Here is a 17,185-nt window from a genome sequence, read left to right as displayed (position 1 = left end):
TAATGAACAGGCCATTTTTTGCGATACAGCACTGCGTTATTTTAACTGACAATTGCATGGGCGTGTGACACTGTATCCAAGTAAAAATGTCCTCTTTTTCCCCACAAATAGAGCTTTCTTTTGGTGGTATTTGATCACCTCTGCGGTTTTTATTTTTGTGCTATAAACAAAAAAATACCAACAATTTTGGTAAAAAAAATTGGATTTTTTATAACAGCTTACCTGTAAAATCCTTTTCTTTCGATGGACATCACGGGACACAGAGCCACAGTAATAACTGATGGGTTATGTAGGTACCACTAGGTACTGGACACTGGTCACACCCTAATCAGGAAGTTCAACCCCCTATATAATCCCTCCCCTTACAGGGATACCTCAGTTTTGTAGCAAAGCAATATAAGTGTATTAGAAGAGGGGCGGGACCTCTGTGTCCCGTGATGTCCATCGAAAGAAAAGGATTTTACAGGTAAGCTGTTATAAAAAATCCTATTTTCTTTCTCGGACATCATGGGACACAGAGCCACAGTAATAACTGATGGGATGTCCCAAAGCAATGCCAACTGAGGGGGGGAAATCACAACCAAGTAGGGTGCAATCAGACCTGAGGACCTTGTACCGCTGTCTGCAGCACACTACGCCCAAAGGCGATATCCTCATGCCTTTTCACATCCACCTGATAAAATCTGGTGAATGTATGGACTGAAGACCAGGTTGCGGCCTTGCAGATCTGAGCCATAGAGGTTTGGTGATGCACTGCCCAAGAAGCACCAATAGCCCTTGTGGAATGTGCCTTGATCTGAAACGGAGGAATCTTCTGTTTCAAACCATAAGCTTGAATAATCAATTGTCGAATCCATTTAGAAATGGTAGCTTTTGACGCTGCCTGTCCTCTACTGGGACCCTCTGGCAGTATGAACAAAACATCCGTTTTGCGAATCTGAGCAGTAGCTTCCAGATAGGTCTTGACTGCTCTTATTACATCCAAAGAATGTAGCGCTCTTTCTTCCGGAGAATAGGGATCTGGAAAAAAGGAAGACAGAACAATGTCTTGGTTTAGATGAAAATCTGAAACCACCTTCGGTAAAAAACTAGGATGAGGACGCAGTACCACTCTATCCTTGTGAACAATCAAATAAGGCTCTTTACAGGAAAGAGCTGCTAATTCTACTCTTCATACTCTTCAAGCAGAAGAGATGGCTACCAGAAAAATGAGTTTCCTCGTCAGCAAGACCAAAGCAATCTGACTTATTGGTTCAAAAGGCTGTCTCTGTAACACCAACAGAACCAAGTCCAAGTCCCAGGGGTTTAGGGGCGCCCTAACCAGAGGATTAAGATGCATCACCCCCTGCATAAAGTTCCGGACCAAAGAATGCGAAGCAAGTGGCCATTGAAACAGTACTGATAAGGCCGAGACCTGGCCCTTGATGGTACTCAAGGCCAGCTTCATCTCTAATCCTAATTGTAGAAAATCAAGAATTCTACCAATCACATATTTTCTGAGATGCCAACCCCTGGATTCACACCAGGATACATAAGCTTTCCAGACCCTATGATAAATCATTCTGGAAGCTGGTTTCCTTGCATTGATCAAGGTAGATATGACAGGACCTGAAAGCCCATGACTCTTCAGAACGTGGGTCTCAATAGCCAAACGGTCAAATTTAGCATTTGTAAGGCAGGATGGAACACTGGACCTTGAGATAACAGGTCTGGGCATACCAGTAGGGTCCACGGGGAACCCACCGTCATCCTTACTATTTCTGCATACCAAGTCCTTCTGGGCCAAGGAGTACTGACTTCCTTTCCTGTCTGATCCTGCGAAGGAGTCGTGGCAGTAGCAGAATAGGCGGGAATGCATAAATCAGTGAGAACCGATGCCACGGAATCACCAACGCATCCGTCCCGCATGCAAGAGGATCCCTTGTCCTTGCCACTAGGGATGAGCTTTGAGTTCGAGTTGAACTCATGTTCGATTCGAACATCGGCTGTTCGCTGAACAGCGAACAATTTGGGGTGTTCGCGGCAAATTCGAATGCTGCGGAACACCCTTTAAAAGTCTATCTGAGTGCTAATTTTAAAGGCTTATATGCAAGTTATTGTCATAAAAAGTGTTTGGGGACCTGGGTCCTGCCCCAGGGGACATGGATCAATGCAAAAAAAAGTTTTAAAAACTGACGTTTTTTTCGGGAGCAGTGATTTTAATAATGCTTAAAGTCAAACAATAAAAGTGTAATATCCCTTTAAATTTCGTAGCTGGGGGGTGTATATAGTATGCCTGTAAAGGGGCACATGTTTCCCATGTTTAGAACAGTCTGACAGCAAAATGACATTTCAAAGGAAAAAAGTCATTAAAAACTACTCGCAGCTATTGCATTGTCAGTCCGACAATACACATAAAAGTTAATTGATAAAAACGGCATGGGAATTCCCCACAGGGGAACCCCGAACCAAAATTTAAAAAAATGACGTTGGGGTCCCCCTAAATTCCATACCAGGCCCTTCAGGTCTGGTATGGATATTAAGGGGAACCCCGGCCAAAATTTAAAAAAAAATGATGTGGGGTCCCCCTAAATCCCATACCAAACCCTTCAGGTCTGGTATGGATTTTAAGGGGAACCCCACGCCAAAATTTTTTAAAAAAATGGCGTGGGGTCCCCCCAAAATCCATACCAGACCCGCAGGAAAAGAGGGGGGGACGAGAGAGTGCCCCCCCCTCCTGAACCGTACCAAGCCACATGCCATTTCATGCCATTTCAACCATAAGATTCTACGCATATGCACCAACCCAAGTGAAAGACGAGAGGTTTGCATGATAGAATCTCTGATGGCGTCAACAATATAACAAGGCCGCTGGAAGGTTAGCGAACCATGTTGGCATTCATGGTTCCCTCAATGAACCATCCCTCAATGTAGCTCCTCAGTGTCAGCAGAACACATGCAGCTCCAGACCATGACACTCCCACCACCCTTGTCTTTGTACTCCTCACTTGATTGCTGCCACACACGCTTGACCTGAACCAAATAAGTTTATCTCGGTCTCATCAGACCACAGGAAATGGTTCCAGTAATCCATGTCCTTAGTCTGCTTGTTTTCAGCAAACTGCGGGCTTCCTTGTGCATCATTTTTAGAAGAGGTTTCCTTCTGGGGTGACAGCCATGCAGACCAGGCTGACTCCCCACCCCTTCAACCTCTGCAGCAATGCTGGAAGCACTAATACGTCTATTTCCCAAAGCAGCCTCTGGCTATGACGCTGAGCATGTGCACTCAACTTCTTTGGTTGACCATAGCGAGGCCTGTTCTGAGTGGAACCTGTCCTGTTAAACCACTGTATGGTCTTGGCCACCATGCTGCAGCTCAGTTTCAGGGTCTTGGCAATATTCTTATAGCCTAGGCCATTTTTATGTAGAGCAGCAATTCTTTTTTTCAGATCCTCAGAGAGTTCTTTCCCATTAGAGGCCATGTTGAATGTCCAGTGACCAGTAAGAGAGAGTGAGAGATATAACACCAAATTTAACACAGCTGCTCCCCATTTACACCTGAGACATTGTAACACTAACGTGTCACATGACACCGGGGAGGGAAAATGGCTAATTGGGTCCAATTTGGACATTTTCACTTAGGGGTGTACTCACTTTTGTTGCCAGCAATTTAGACATTAGTGGCTGCGTGTTGAGTTATTTTGAGGGGACAGCAAATTTACACTGTTATACAAGCTGTACACTCACTACTTTACATTGTAGCAAAGTGTTGTTTCTTCAGTGTTGTCACATGAAACGTTTTAATAAAATAATTACAAAATTGTGAGCGGTGTACTCACTTTTGTGAGATTCTGTAAATGACACTGGCATGGACGGGGTTAACATCGGGGGCAATCAAAGGGTTAAATGTGTTCCCTGTTGGTGCTTTCTTACTGTGTGAGGGAAGTAGGAACAGCAGATCTACATGTTGTCACCTGTCAGAACGGGGACCTGCCTTGTTTACATAGGCAGATCCCCATTCTGCAGCTCTGTGTAGCGATCGTGGGTGGCGAGCGGACATCGGGTCCCCCGGGCACACGCATCGGCTTCTCCGTACAGCGGCGTGCGTACACCCACATTATCTATTGCATGAAACGTGCCACAGTAAATATGCGGTGGGTGGTTCTTAAGTGTTTAATTGCTCCAGCAGTGCCATTACTCCAGTCAATTTCCAGGAAGTTGCCACAACACTGTAAGCCCTCACAGTTACTCGTGGTGGGCGCAGGAATGGGCCCTGCTGTGAAGTATTAGATTAAGAATTGTAATTACATGTCCCTGTTGAACAGGGGCAGAAAAATTGGGCCTTAGGCACTGGTGCCACAACACTGCAACCCCTCACAGATACTCTAGTTGGAGCGCAGGAATGAGCCCTGCTGCAAAGTATTGCATCAAAAATGGTAATTACACTCCCCTGTTAAACAGGGGCAGAAAAATTGCCACAGCACTGCAACCCCTCACAGATGCTATAGTTGGAGCGCAGGAATGAGCCCTGCTGCAAAGTATTGCATCAAAAATTGTAATTATACGCCCATGTTAAACAGGGGCTGAAAAATTGGGCCTTGGGCACTGGTGCTGGTGCCACAACACTGCAACCCCTCACAGATACTATAGTTGGAGCGCAGGAATGAGCCCTGCTGCAAAGTATTGCATCAAAAATTTTAATTACATGCCCCTGTTAAACGGGCAGAAAAATTGGGCCTTGGCCACTGGTGGCAGTGCCCAAAACCAAAAATGTTCTTACAAGCTATCGACATGAAAATTGAGGAGGAAGAGGATTGTGACTCAGCATAACAGGATAGTCAGTCAGCATCAGCATAGGCAGTCTTAAAGGGATCTCACATTAAAAAAAAAAACAATTGGTTACATCAGCATCAGGTGCTTGATAGCTGGTGATCCAAGACTGATTAATTTTTATGACGGTCAGCCGATCGACCTATTCGGTGGACAGGCGCACCCTGTGATCGGTTACAAAGCCTCCAGCATTACTGTATGTGCGTTCTGAAAGAACACTGGTTACAGGACAGGCCAGTAGCTCAATTGCATACTGTGCAAGCTCTGGCCAGTGATCCATCCTCAAGACCCAGTAACCCAGAGGATTTTCGGTGGGAAAGGTGTTAAAGTCTGATCTTGCCCTAGGTAATCCTGCACCATGTGAATCAGACGCTGGCGATGGTTGCTGGAACCGATCAGACCTTGGGGCTGCGGACTAAAAAATTATCTGAACGCATCGGTCAGACGGCCACCTTCTCCACTGCTCCTTCTGAGACTGACCAAACCCTCAGCAACACGTTGTCCAGAAGGACCAGGAAATTGTAACCTCCCAGTCTCTGGAAACACATTGCAAAAACCTTTCTGCAAGGCCTCCCAAAGATGTTTCATCCTCTGCTCCCTCTGTGATGGCAAGATAAGGTCCGCAACCTTACCCTTGTAAGGTGGATCAAGGAGGGTTGCCAGCCAGTAATCATCCCTCCCTGCTGATGCTGAGTGCCAGGCTCCACCTCCATGCTGACAAAATTATCCTCCTCCTCCTCGTCCTCCTCCTGTGTGATCGGCGGGCACACATGAATACTGTCTGGATAAAAGGGGCCTTGAGAGGTAAGGAAATCCTCCTCTTCCTCCCTCTGTTCTGCCTCAAGTGCCCTGTCCATTATTCCACACAGCGTGTGCTCCAACAGGTGGACAAGAGGGACAGTGTCATTGATGCATGCACTGTCACTGTTCACCATCCTCGTGGCCTCCTCAAATGGTGAAAGGACAGTGCATGCATCCCTGATCATAGCCCACTAGTGTGGGGAAAAAAAACAAGGTCCCCTGACCCTGTCTTGGTGCCATAGTCGCATAGGTACTCATTGATGGCCCTCTGCTGTGTGTGCAGGCACTGCAGCATGGCCAACGTTGAGTTCCACCTGGTGGGCATGTCACAGATTAGGCGGTTCTTGGGCAGGTTAAATTCCTTTTGGAGGTCAGCCAGCCGAGCACTGGCATTATATGACCTGCAGAAATGCACACAGACTTTCCTGGCCTGCCTCAGGACATCCTGTACACCCGGGTACTTGCCCAAGAACTGCTGCACCACCAAGTTAAGGACGTGAGCCAAACAGGGCACATGGGTCAGTTGTCCCTGTCGGAGGGCAGAGAGGAGGTTGGTGCCATTGTTGCAAACCACCATACCTGCCTTAAGCTGGCGTGGCGTCAACCACCTCTGAACCTGCCTCTGCAGAGCTGACAGAATCTCTGCCCCAGTGTGGCTCCTGTCCCCGAAGCACACCAGCTCAAGCACCGCATGGCATCTTTTTGCCTGCCCCCCCCCATCCCTCCTCCCCCCCTTGTTTCACGCACTGGCACTCAATTGTATTTCACACACTTCCTCCCCTTTTCAAGCACCACTACACCTCTTTTTAGTGTTCCCCTACTACCATCATCACTTCCCTTTTTTAGCACAGGCACAATGTCTATTGCCTTTACCACATTTGTTCTTTGTGGTTCAGAATTCCCCAGCTGGCTTGGGCTATATATATATCATACTTACAAAGTCTTTGATACCATAAAGGCTTTCTTAGACCATAGATAACACCCAATTATCTTTATACGGATTTTTTAGTTATTATGTTTCTTTCCTTGCCAATTTCCATCACAGGTAATTGGTGCTCTCCCGTTGGTTGTCTGCTCTGGTGGGCGGTGCTCCAAAGTGTGGCCTCTCGTAAGCCACGTTGTCTCTCGCCATCCCGGTCTGGGTTGTGGCAGCGGTAGAGGAGGTTGGAATCACCCTCTGGCGGAAGAGGATAAAGCATTTTAAACTTTTAAAAGGGACATCCATGTGGGAATTTATGTTTTTCATTGGACATACGTTTATTTGGTAACTATACTATACTGTACTGTTGCATTGCACAATTAATGTAGTTTCTGCTAGATATATACTTTTTAGAATATGTATATGTAGACCAACCTTATTCTTATGTTCTTCCCAGCAGACCTATCCTCTGAAGAAGACCCCAGTCATAGGGGTTGAAACGCGTCAGGTCTAATGTTCATGACACAATATTGCTATGAACAAATGTCTGCTTTGTATGTTCAGCTTAAAATCTTTAGATAAATACCCACTGAAGCTTATGGCTTTTTAACTCTGATGATACATGTTATCTATTCAATAAAAGTGTATATTTTTTCATACTATAGTGACTATTTTTTTCTTGTGCTGCCTAAAAACCCCAATGCGGGGAAACATTTCTTTTCGTTCCAATTTCTAAGGGGTGAGCAGCAATCCTTTCTTCCCCTCCCTAGCGTCTCTCCATTTTTTCGAATATATTTGGGTGGTTAAACACCCTTTCCCCAATGACACATGAGAGTGGAAACATGAGCTTCAGTATATAGGACTAATTGTCTATGTGTTGTGATAATTTTTGCAAAAGTACTCTGTTTTCATTGTTAATATGAGTCATTTTCAAGGTACAGAATGGGTAAACTTAATGTCAGGCTTCGAGACAGATTTCGAACAAGGGGACAGAGCAAAAACCCAGATCTCCTCCCTCTTTCATAAACTCAATAGAACACTTGAGAAAAAATCAGCACTGTTTTGGCACATTAAAACTTTAAATAGATACAAAGAAGATAAAATTAATCCTTTGGGTCTACGGATCCAAATATTTCCCAATTTGGACCAAATTAGTGCTGAATGTAAAAATGAATGGGAGGCCAATCTAAATGCCTGTTCCCAGGAAATGATGGCCATTCTCACTAGAGAATATAACAAACAAATGGGGTCATTAGATAAAGAGATTGACAGCATAGACACCGCTTTGAGACCCTTTATGCAGCACCCCCTTTATTTGGATCTACAGGCAAACCTTCGGAATGGCCTGTCGACCTATAATAGGAATGTGCTGCAGAAGAAGGAGTCAAAGTTTTGGAGGGATCATGCGGCTTTTTCTGAAGGACGAGCATATAGATGGAACAGCAAGTCCCAAACAAACTTCTTAAAAAACAAACAACATGTGGCACAACAACACCCAAAACAAAACAGCAATAGCTTGAAACCCAAAAAAGACCTTGACACCAATCAGAATTTAAAAACACCCAAAGAACGCGGTAAATTTAAGAGAAACCGCAACAACAAGGGCTCCCCAGAAAAAGAAAGTAAAAAACGGACCATAGAGGCCAATTTGGAGCCTAACCTGGGGGACCATATAGGTGAAGTGACAAATATTGGACCGAAAACTGACAGAATGAATGTAGCTATAAATGAAACAGATCTCTCATCTAACACTTCAGCACTTAAAACACACCCCAACTCATCATTAGGACATCAAAAATTTGGATCACAGACCCCTTTAAACCAGGTGCAGGGATTCTCTCCATCCCAAACAAACAGGGGAGTAGGGAACCTGGACGCATATGTCACGCGGATTCCAACGAATCCTTCAGTGTGATTAATTTGTCCTCCCATTCGCTATCTGTAGCGGAAACTAACGTGTTGTCACGCGGTTTGACTTTCTGCCCACAAGGAAACTTCGATTTATTCGAAGTAATCACTGATCTACAATTATTCGCACGTCGGCTACTCTTGAAGAGCCTACATGCAAAGACTGACACTAACTTAGATATGACAGATTGGGCCACCTTCACCATGAAGGAATGTAAAGCCTTACGTGACTTAACACTTTTGTTTGAAGAAAACAACACCCTAGACCTCATAGATCAAATAGACCTAGAAACTCTACTTGAAAGTGCCAACGAACCTACTCAAAACCCTACCTTGGACCTCAAAAAACCCTCTGGAAAATTTCCATCTCTGAGTTTGAATTCAAACATAGAGATTTTTGTAAAACAAACAATCAGAGACATATCAAAACTTACACACAAAAGAGCAGGCCCTCAAAATCTGACTACTGAGGAATCAGCAGCCATTGATTCCCTGTGCAAAAATGTAGATATCACAATAAAGCCCTCTGACAAAGGAGGCAACGTAGTCTTGATGGACAATCAAGACTACGTACGGATGTGCCAAGACATCTTGGATAATGTTGAATGGTATAAGACCATCCCAAGTAAATTCATACAGAGGTCCTATGTCAAGTTTTATGATCTAATACAGTCCGCTTTGGACAAGGAAGTTATCACCAGAGACCAGTACGAATTTATTAGAACAAAACACCCACGTATGGCCACCTTTTACAGTTTGCCTAAAATCCATAAGAACCAAACCAAACCTCCCGGAAGACCAATTGTCTCCGGGAATGGAGGAATCTCAGAAAACTTGAGTAAACTGATTGACTCTTTTTTACAACCTCTGGTCACAAGTATGCCCTCTTTCCTCAAGGATACAATGCATCTACTTCAATTGATTCAGGAAATATCCCTTCCACCCAATTCATTTTTTGTGGCCGTTGATGTTGAAGCCCTGTACAGCTCGATCCCCCATAACAAGGGGATCGAGGCTGTGCGGGCACTCCTCCAGAGAACCAGCAGTTATGATGGAGCTCTTGGTGAGTTCATCATCGACGGCCTCGAATATATCTTGAACAATAACTTTTTCCTTTTTGATAACTCCCACTACCTCCAGGTGCAGGGCGTGGCTATGGGCACATGTTGTGCCCCGGCCTACGCCAATCTGTACCTGGGGGAGTGGGAGAAGGCACTCCGAGAGGACGAGGGCCTCGCCACATACGTAAGCTGTATACGTATGTGGCGACGATACATCGATGATGTCCTCCTAATTTGGGAGCGACCTGAGGAATCACTATTGAAGTTTTTTGACCACATCAATCATAATGAACGCAATCTTAAGTTCACTATGACGTATGATCGTGACCAAATAAACTTTCTGGATGTGCAGCTAAGACGTACCTCTGAGAATTTCATCTCTAGTACCCTATTTCGGAAAAGTACCGCGGGAAATACCATCCTCCATGCGGATAGCTTCCACCCTATAGGTTTGAAGAGGTCTATTCCATATGGACAATACCTGCGTTTACGCAGGAATTGTTCCGATGAGGTCCTCTTCAAACAGGAAGCACAAAAGCTACAAATGAGACTACTAGCACGTGGCTACAGCCGTTCAACGTTACGCAAAGCGTACAATCGTGCAGCTGCACAATCCAGACACACACTGTTGTTTGGGGAAACAACTAGGGGCGACTCAGGTATGGATCATACTAGGGTGATCATGCGTTTTTCTAAACAACATAATGAGATCAGAAACATTATCCGCAAATATTGGCCTATACTCCGAGATGACCCCAAAGTTAGCAGGTTTATTTCAGATACCCCCTCAATTACTTTCAGACGAGCAACCTCATTAAAGGACAAACTAGTCCAGAGTGAGTTTAAAACGGCACAGAGGAGACGTAGGCATTGTTCCATCCTGGGATCTTTCCCTTGTGGACACTGCTCTTGCTGCCCATACATAAAACGCGAAAAAACCTTTCTTCTCCCAAATGGGACAACTTTCAAACCGTCACACTTCACCAACTGTCAAACACGTGGCGTGGTGTACCTCATGTCCTGCGAATGTGGAGCACACTACGTCGGAAAGACTAAACAAGAATTCCACCAGCGCATATCTAAACACATCTATCATATGCAAATTGGCAACCCGTATGTGCCCCTTGGGAGACATGTGAGGGAAATCCACAACTATAGAATGCCTATGGTATCCTTCGCCGCTCTCGACCGTATTCATATACCAGTGCGAGGCGGCGACTGGAATAAAATTCTTTTGCAGCATGAGCAGAGGTGGATATTTAAATTAAATTCCACCCTGTTCCCAGGATTGAACGAAGCCATCTCTTTTGCTCCTTTCTTAAAAGGTTTTGTCTCTGGCAAAACACAATAATCATGGTTTCCCCCCCCCCCCTCTGTAATCAGCTATGATATAGTCTTAAGCAATAGAGAATGGTCGAAATTGGCAACCAGGTCCTGTTCCCTCCTTATGCAGTTTTTACTGCTCCACCCCCTCCCTGTTGTTGTTGATCCAATGATATCTACCATTACTCTGTCTTGATCTGTTTTTGTTGTTGTTTTCTTGTTTTATTTTTAAGCGATGGGATAAAATTATCCACACATATGATTGAGTTGTTCCTGTTTTTTCACTGAAGCTCCACATACGATCTTATATATATAAGATATACAACAATGTTGTTAATTTTGAACTGTGAACAAATGCATTGTGTATATTCTGTATCAATTCTCTTTTTTTTTTCCCTTTGAAGTTGCTCCTCTTTTTTTCGCCACTGGGGGAGCTCGAGCACCCTCCCTGCTGTCATCCCCGGGGCGGGGGTGATTTATGACGTGCCTTCCCGGCAGGGTGAGGGAGGTGGGACGAGCCTACCCGATATTAGGCGGCTCCTCCCCCCCCCCCATGTTTTTCCCCTTGGACGCCCGGCCGGCCACCGAGCGCTGCATTGGGAATTTCTTTCTCCCTGCCGGCGGCATTCCGGAACATCCTCGGATGCCTGGCGTCACCGCGCATGCGCGGGGCCCCGCGCGAGCGTCGTGACGTCATAGACATCGCGAGTTTTCGGCGAGGATGACGAGAACTCGGAGCGTAGCTTTTCCGGAACGCCGGGGAGACCACACTTGGCTGCCATGTTTGGCCGCCTTACCGCCCACCAGGTGACCATCACCGGACTGCACACACCTGGAGAGATAAGAGTCAAGGTATACACGCCCCTTTAATCATGGGTATAAAAGCCTACATCTGTGATATAGTTTCAATTTCCTCCTGCTTGGCGAACTGCAAACACATCTTGCTGTCTGTCACTCCCTTTGCTGCTCCTTGCGTTCTATCACACAGTAAGTACACTTTTATAGCCCTGTGTTGTATAGCATCATGCTGCCCCAAATTATAGGGGTTATCTACCCCTATGATTTATAACAACATACAGTCTTTTGACCACCTATGATATATGTGGCTAGACTCTTTACAACTATATACTCTCTTTATTTTTAGACTGGCTGACTCAGCTTTTGGATACCATCACCTGAGTCTTATACAGCCTATGACCACTTTCATGTTGGCCAGTAGGCAACAGTTTAGATATATGGGATAACTTGATGCATCCACATGTGCCATCTAGCACTTTTTTAAGGTAATGCCACTACAATACAACCCTCCCCTTTCCTTCCCCTTCCCTCCCTTCCTTCTCCCTCCTCCTTTCCTCCCCCCTCTCTCCCCTCTCCCCTTCCCTTGTCCTTCCCTCACCTTTTCTCCCCTCCACACAAACCACCCCCCCCCCCCATCCCTCCTCCCCCCCTTGTTTCACGCACTGGCACTCAATTGTATTTCACACACTTCCTCCCCTTTTCAAGCACCACTACACCTCTTTTTAGTGTTCCCCTACTACCATCATCACTTCCCTTTTTTAGCACAGGCACAATGTCTATTGCCTTTACCACATTTGTTCTTTGTGGTTCAGAATTCCCCAGCTGGCTTGGGCTATATATATATCATACTTACAAAGTCTTTGATACCATAAAGGCTTTCTTAGACCATAGATAACACCCAATTATCTTTATACGGATTTTTTAGTTATTATGTTTCTTTCCTTGCCAATTTCCATCACATGTAATTGGTGCTCTCCCGTTGGTTGTCTGCTCTGGTGGGCGGTGCTCCAAAGTGTGGCCTCTCGTAAGCCACGTTGTCTCTCGCCATCCCGGTCTGGGTTGTGGCAGCGGTAGAGGAGGTTGGAATCACCCTCTGGCGGAAGAGGATAAAGCATTTTAAACTTTTAAAAGGGACATCCATGTGGGAATTTATGTTTTTCATTGGACATACGTTTATTTGGTAACTATACTATACTGTACTGTTGCATTGCACAATTAATGTAGTTTCTGCTAGATATATACTTTTTAGAATATGTATATGTAGACCAACCTTATTCTTATGTTCTTCCCAGCAGACCTATCCTCTGAAGAAGACCCCAGTCATAGGGGTTGAAACGCGTCAGGTCTAATGTTCATGACACAATATTGCTATGAACAAATGTCTGCTTTGTATGTTCAGCTTAAAATCTTTAGATAAATACCCACTGAAGCTTATGGCTTTTTAACTCTGATGATACATGTTATCTATTCAATAAAAGTGTATATTTTTTCATACTATAGTGACTATTTTTTTCTTGTGCTGCCTAAAAACCCCAATGCGGGGAAACATTTCTTTTCGTTCCAATTTCTAAGGGGTGAGCAGCAATCCTTTCTTCCCCTCCCTAGTGTCTCTCCATTTTTTCGCCTGCGTGCTTGCGTACCCCCTTGAACGCCTACGGAGCACCGCTGGTTCCGAGGACAAATCAGCACAGGAAGAGGCCATGGAGGAAGAAGAGGAGGGGGTGGAGGAGAGAGGTGTGGCAGAATCACCACTAGTAGAATTTTGGAAGTGTGGTGGCGGAACAACCTCCAACACTACTGCACCCTGTCCTGCATCCTTCCCAGCTGCCAGAAGAGTCACCCAGTGTGCGGTGAAAGATAGGTAATGTCCCTGTCCATGCCTCCTGGACCATGAGTCAGCAGTAATATGCACCTTACCGCTGACCTCCCTGTCCAGCGAGGCCAAGACATTGGCTTCCACATGCTGGTAGAGAGCCGGAATTGCCTTCCGTGAGAAAAAGTGGCATTTGGGAACCTGCCACTGAGGAACCGCACATTCCACAAACTCACAGAAGGGGCAGAGTCTACCAACTGAAAAGGCATCAGTTGAAGTTCTAGCAATTTAGCCAAGCTAGCATTCAACCACTGGACATGTGTATGGCTGGGATCTAACTTCTTTCGGCGGTGCAGCAGCTGGGGCAGGGAAATGGTACAATCTGACGTCACTGTTCCGATAACAGATTGCCCGCAAGTACTTGGCTGTGACACACCTAATTCTACACCTTCATTCCTCTCAGTGCAGGTTTCAGAGAGGACTGAAGGTATAGTGGGGTTGGAGATCCCAGCTGATGAGGAGCAAGGAGAGGTCCGCTTTATTCTTTGGTGTGGGTCTTTTAGGTACACTTGCCAATGAACTGCATGGCAGATCGACATATATCTGGTCAAGCATGTGGTGCCCAAGCAGGTGATGTTTTGGCCACGGGAGATACGCTTGAGACATATGTTGCAAATAGCAGTGGAATCTGATGCACTCATCTCAAAAAGGCCCACACCAAAGAACTTTTGAAATAACGCGCAGAAACAGCAGCGCCCTGCACATGCGGAGCTCTGTGGTGTGAGGCAGCCAGTGTGCTGCCCTAAAGCTGGCCCCTGGAGGGCATCCTGCCTTATTGGAGATGTGCCTCCTCCTCCTCCTCTCTCCTATCAGGCACCCATGTGGAGTCAGTGACCTCATCATCCCCTCCCTCCTCATCACTGGAGCAAAGCTGGCAGTATGCTGCAGCTGGGGGAACATGACTGCCATATTGCTGTCCTTCTTGGGCACCCCCTCTCTCTGGGCTCACGTTACTGCCTTCCTCTAGCTGGGTACCATCATCGGAGCCTTCAAAATGCTGGGCATCCTCCTGGAGCATGTACCCAACACTGTGGTCAAACAGTTTGGGGGACTCCTCAGGAGGACATGGTGGGGCTAGGGAAGGAGTGACTGATACCATTGAGGCTGCGTTGGCAGCTGCTTTGCCAGACAAAGTACCCTGAGCCTGGGTGAGAGAGGATGAGGAGGATGAGGACGGCTTGGTCATCCACTCTACCAAGTCTTCCGCATGTTGCGGCTCAACACGGCCAGCTGCCAAAAAAAAGGACAAGCAAGTCCCACGCCCACATGCTGATGAGGATGCACTGTCTCCACGACCAGCACTGTTGCCTCTAGACTCAGAGCCTGCTTGCCCTCTTTTATTGGCTTGTGACTGTCTGCCTCTCCTTGTTGGCCTTCCAGACACACTAATGGCCTGCAGTGAGATGTAGCTGCACAAAGCTGGGATGTATATATATACTGATACTGCAGCTAGCAGAATCAACTGCCTGCCTGTGGTACTAATAGGATCAGAAGAACACCACCAATTTTCTTCAGGTAGCTTTAGGTGCACACTGTGCAGAGGACACAGTACACTAACTGTAAATACTGTAGCTGCCTGCCTGTGGTATTAATAGGAGCAGAACAACAGCAATTGTCTTCAGGTAGCTTTTTTTGCACACTGTGCAGAGAATGCAGTACACTAACTGTAAATACTGTAGCTGCCTGCCTGTGGTATTAATAGGAGCAGAACAACAGCAATTGTCTTTAGGTAGTTTTAGGTGCACACTGTGCAGGGGATGCACTACACTAACTTGTAAATACTACAGCTGCCTGCGGTACTAATAGGATCAGAAGTACACCACCAATTTTCTTCAGGTAGCTTTAGGTGCATACTGTGCAGAGGACACACTACACTAACTTGTAAATACTGCAGCTGCCTGCGGTACTAATAGGATCAGAAGAACACCACCAATTTTCTTCAGGTAGTTTTGGGTGCACACTGTGCAGAGGACGCACTACACTAACTTGTAAATACTGCAGCTGCCTGTGGTACTAATAGGATCAGAAGAACACCACCAATTTTCTTCAGGTAGCTTTAGGTGCACACTGTGCAGAGGACACACTACACTGACTTATAAATACTACAGCTGCCTGCGGTACTAATAGGATCAGAAGAGCACCACCAATTTTCTTCAGGTAGCTTTAGGTGCACACTGTGCAGAGGACGCACTACACTAACTGTAAATACTGTAGCTAATAGGACTAATAGTATCAGAAGAACACCAGCAATTTTCTTCAGGTAGCTGTAAATACTGTAAAAACACCTACCTGTCAGTAGGAAGAGAATAACAGGAACGGATCTAGCTAAACTGAATACAGTGTGTATATATCTATATATATATATATATCTATATATATATATAGATATATCTATATATATATATAGATATATATATACACAATACACTGTAAGTGCAGCTAACTGACTCGCCTGCCTACTCTATCTAACTTAAATCAGATGACACTGTGTCTCTCTCTCTCTCTCTCTCTCAATGCCGGAACACACTACACAGGGCCGACGTGCAGGAGGCCTTATATAGTGTGGGGCTTGTACTAAACCCCCTGAGCCATAATTGGCCAAAGCCACCCTGGCTTTGGCCAATTACAGCTCTCTGTACAGACAGCGCTGTGATTGGCCAAGCATGTGGGTCATAGTGTATGCTTGGCCAATCATCAGCCAGCAATGCGATGCCGCAGTGAATTATGGGCCATGATGCGCCACTCGAATTTGGCACGAACGGCCCATATCATTCGCAATTCGACGAACGGTCGAACATGCGATGTTCGAGTCGAACATGGGTTCGACTCGAACTCGAAGCTCATCCCTACTTGGCAGATTTCTGGGATTGGTGAACAAACACTTTAATGCATTATTACATTTTGCCCTTGTGTTTTGCATATCTTTTTAGTAGTACAAATAGCACTATAATTTCCAATGGTTGTTTGCAACATGGGAACCTTCTTGTAACCTGCATTAACCCACCCTCCATCTATCCCCATTCCACCCTCCAGTAATGTCTGACCCCTAACTGACCTGTCTGCCCAATTGAATTCTAATTCACCCTCCCCCTGAATCCTGGTTTAAATACTCCTCCAACCTTCCCATAAACCTCCATAGTGTCCATAAGTGCTGAATATCAGTGCTGCCTATCAGTCATGCATATTAGTGCCTCCTCATCAGTACCACCTCATTAGTGCCCATCAGTGCCCATAAGTGCAGCCTCATCAATGCAGCCTATCAGTGCCCATAAGTGCAGCCTCATCAGCGCACATCAGTGAAGGAGAAACTGAGAAAACTTTAATTTTCAAAATTTTTGGTCTTTTTTCCGTATGTTTAGCAAAAAAATAGTAATTAAATACCACCAAAAGAAAGCTCTGTCTCAAGAAAATAATACAAATTTTGTTTGGGTACTGCTTTGCATGATGGTGCAATTTTCATTCAAAGTGCAATATCACTGAAAGCTAAATTTAGATCTTTGTAGGAAAGGGGTGAAAGTGCCCAGTAGGCAAGTGGTTAAGGAATATAAAGCTTTCTAGCAGAGGGTTGATAATGTATATACTGCAAGGAAACACCCACTATTGCCTTCTGCAATCACTTGGTGCCACCTGCAAGTGAATAAGAGAACAAAACCCATAGTAACGTACCTCTGTCCAGGTGATTACTTGCCTAAT

General features: G+C 45.5%; 1 protein-coding gene across 1 annotated transcript in view; it reads right to left on the bottom strand.

The window, feature by feature from the left end:
- Positions 1–17,185, bottom strand: part of GRM8 (glutamate metabotropic receptor 8) — a 1,893,470-nt gene that overhangs the window by 390,411 nt on the left and 1,485,874 nt on the right. The window lies entirely within an intron of this gene.

This window comes from Aquarana catesbeiana, linkage group LG03, assembly GCF_042186555.1.
Source record: "Aquarana catesbeiana isolate 2022-GZ linkage group LG03, ASM4218655v1, whole genome shotgun sequence".
NCBI lineage: Eukaryota > Metazoa > Chordata > Amphibia > Anura > Ranidae > Aquarana > Aquarana catesbeiana.
The sequence above is the reverse complement of the archived record's forward strand: the minus strand, read 5'-3'. Positions and strand labels throughout refer to the sequence as shown.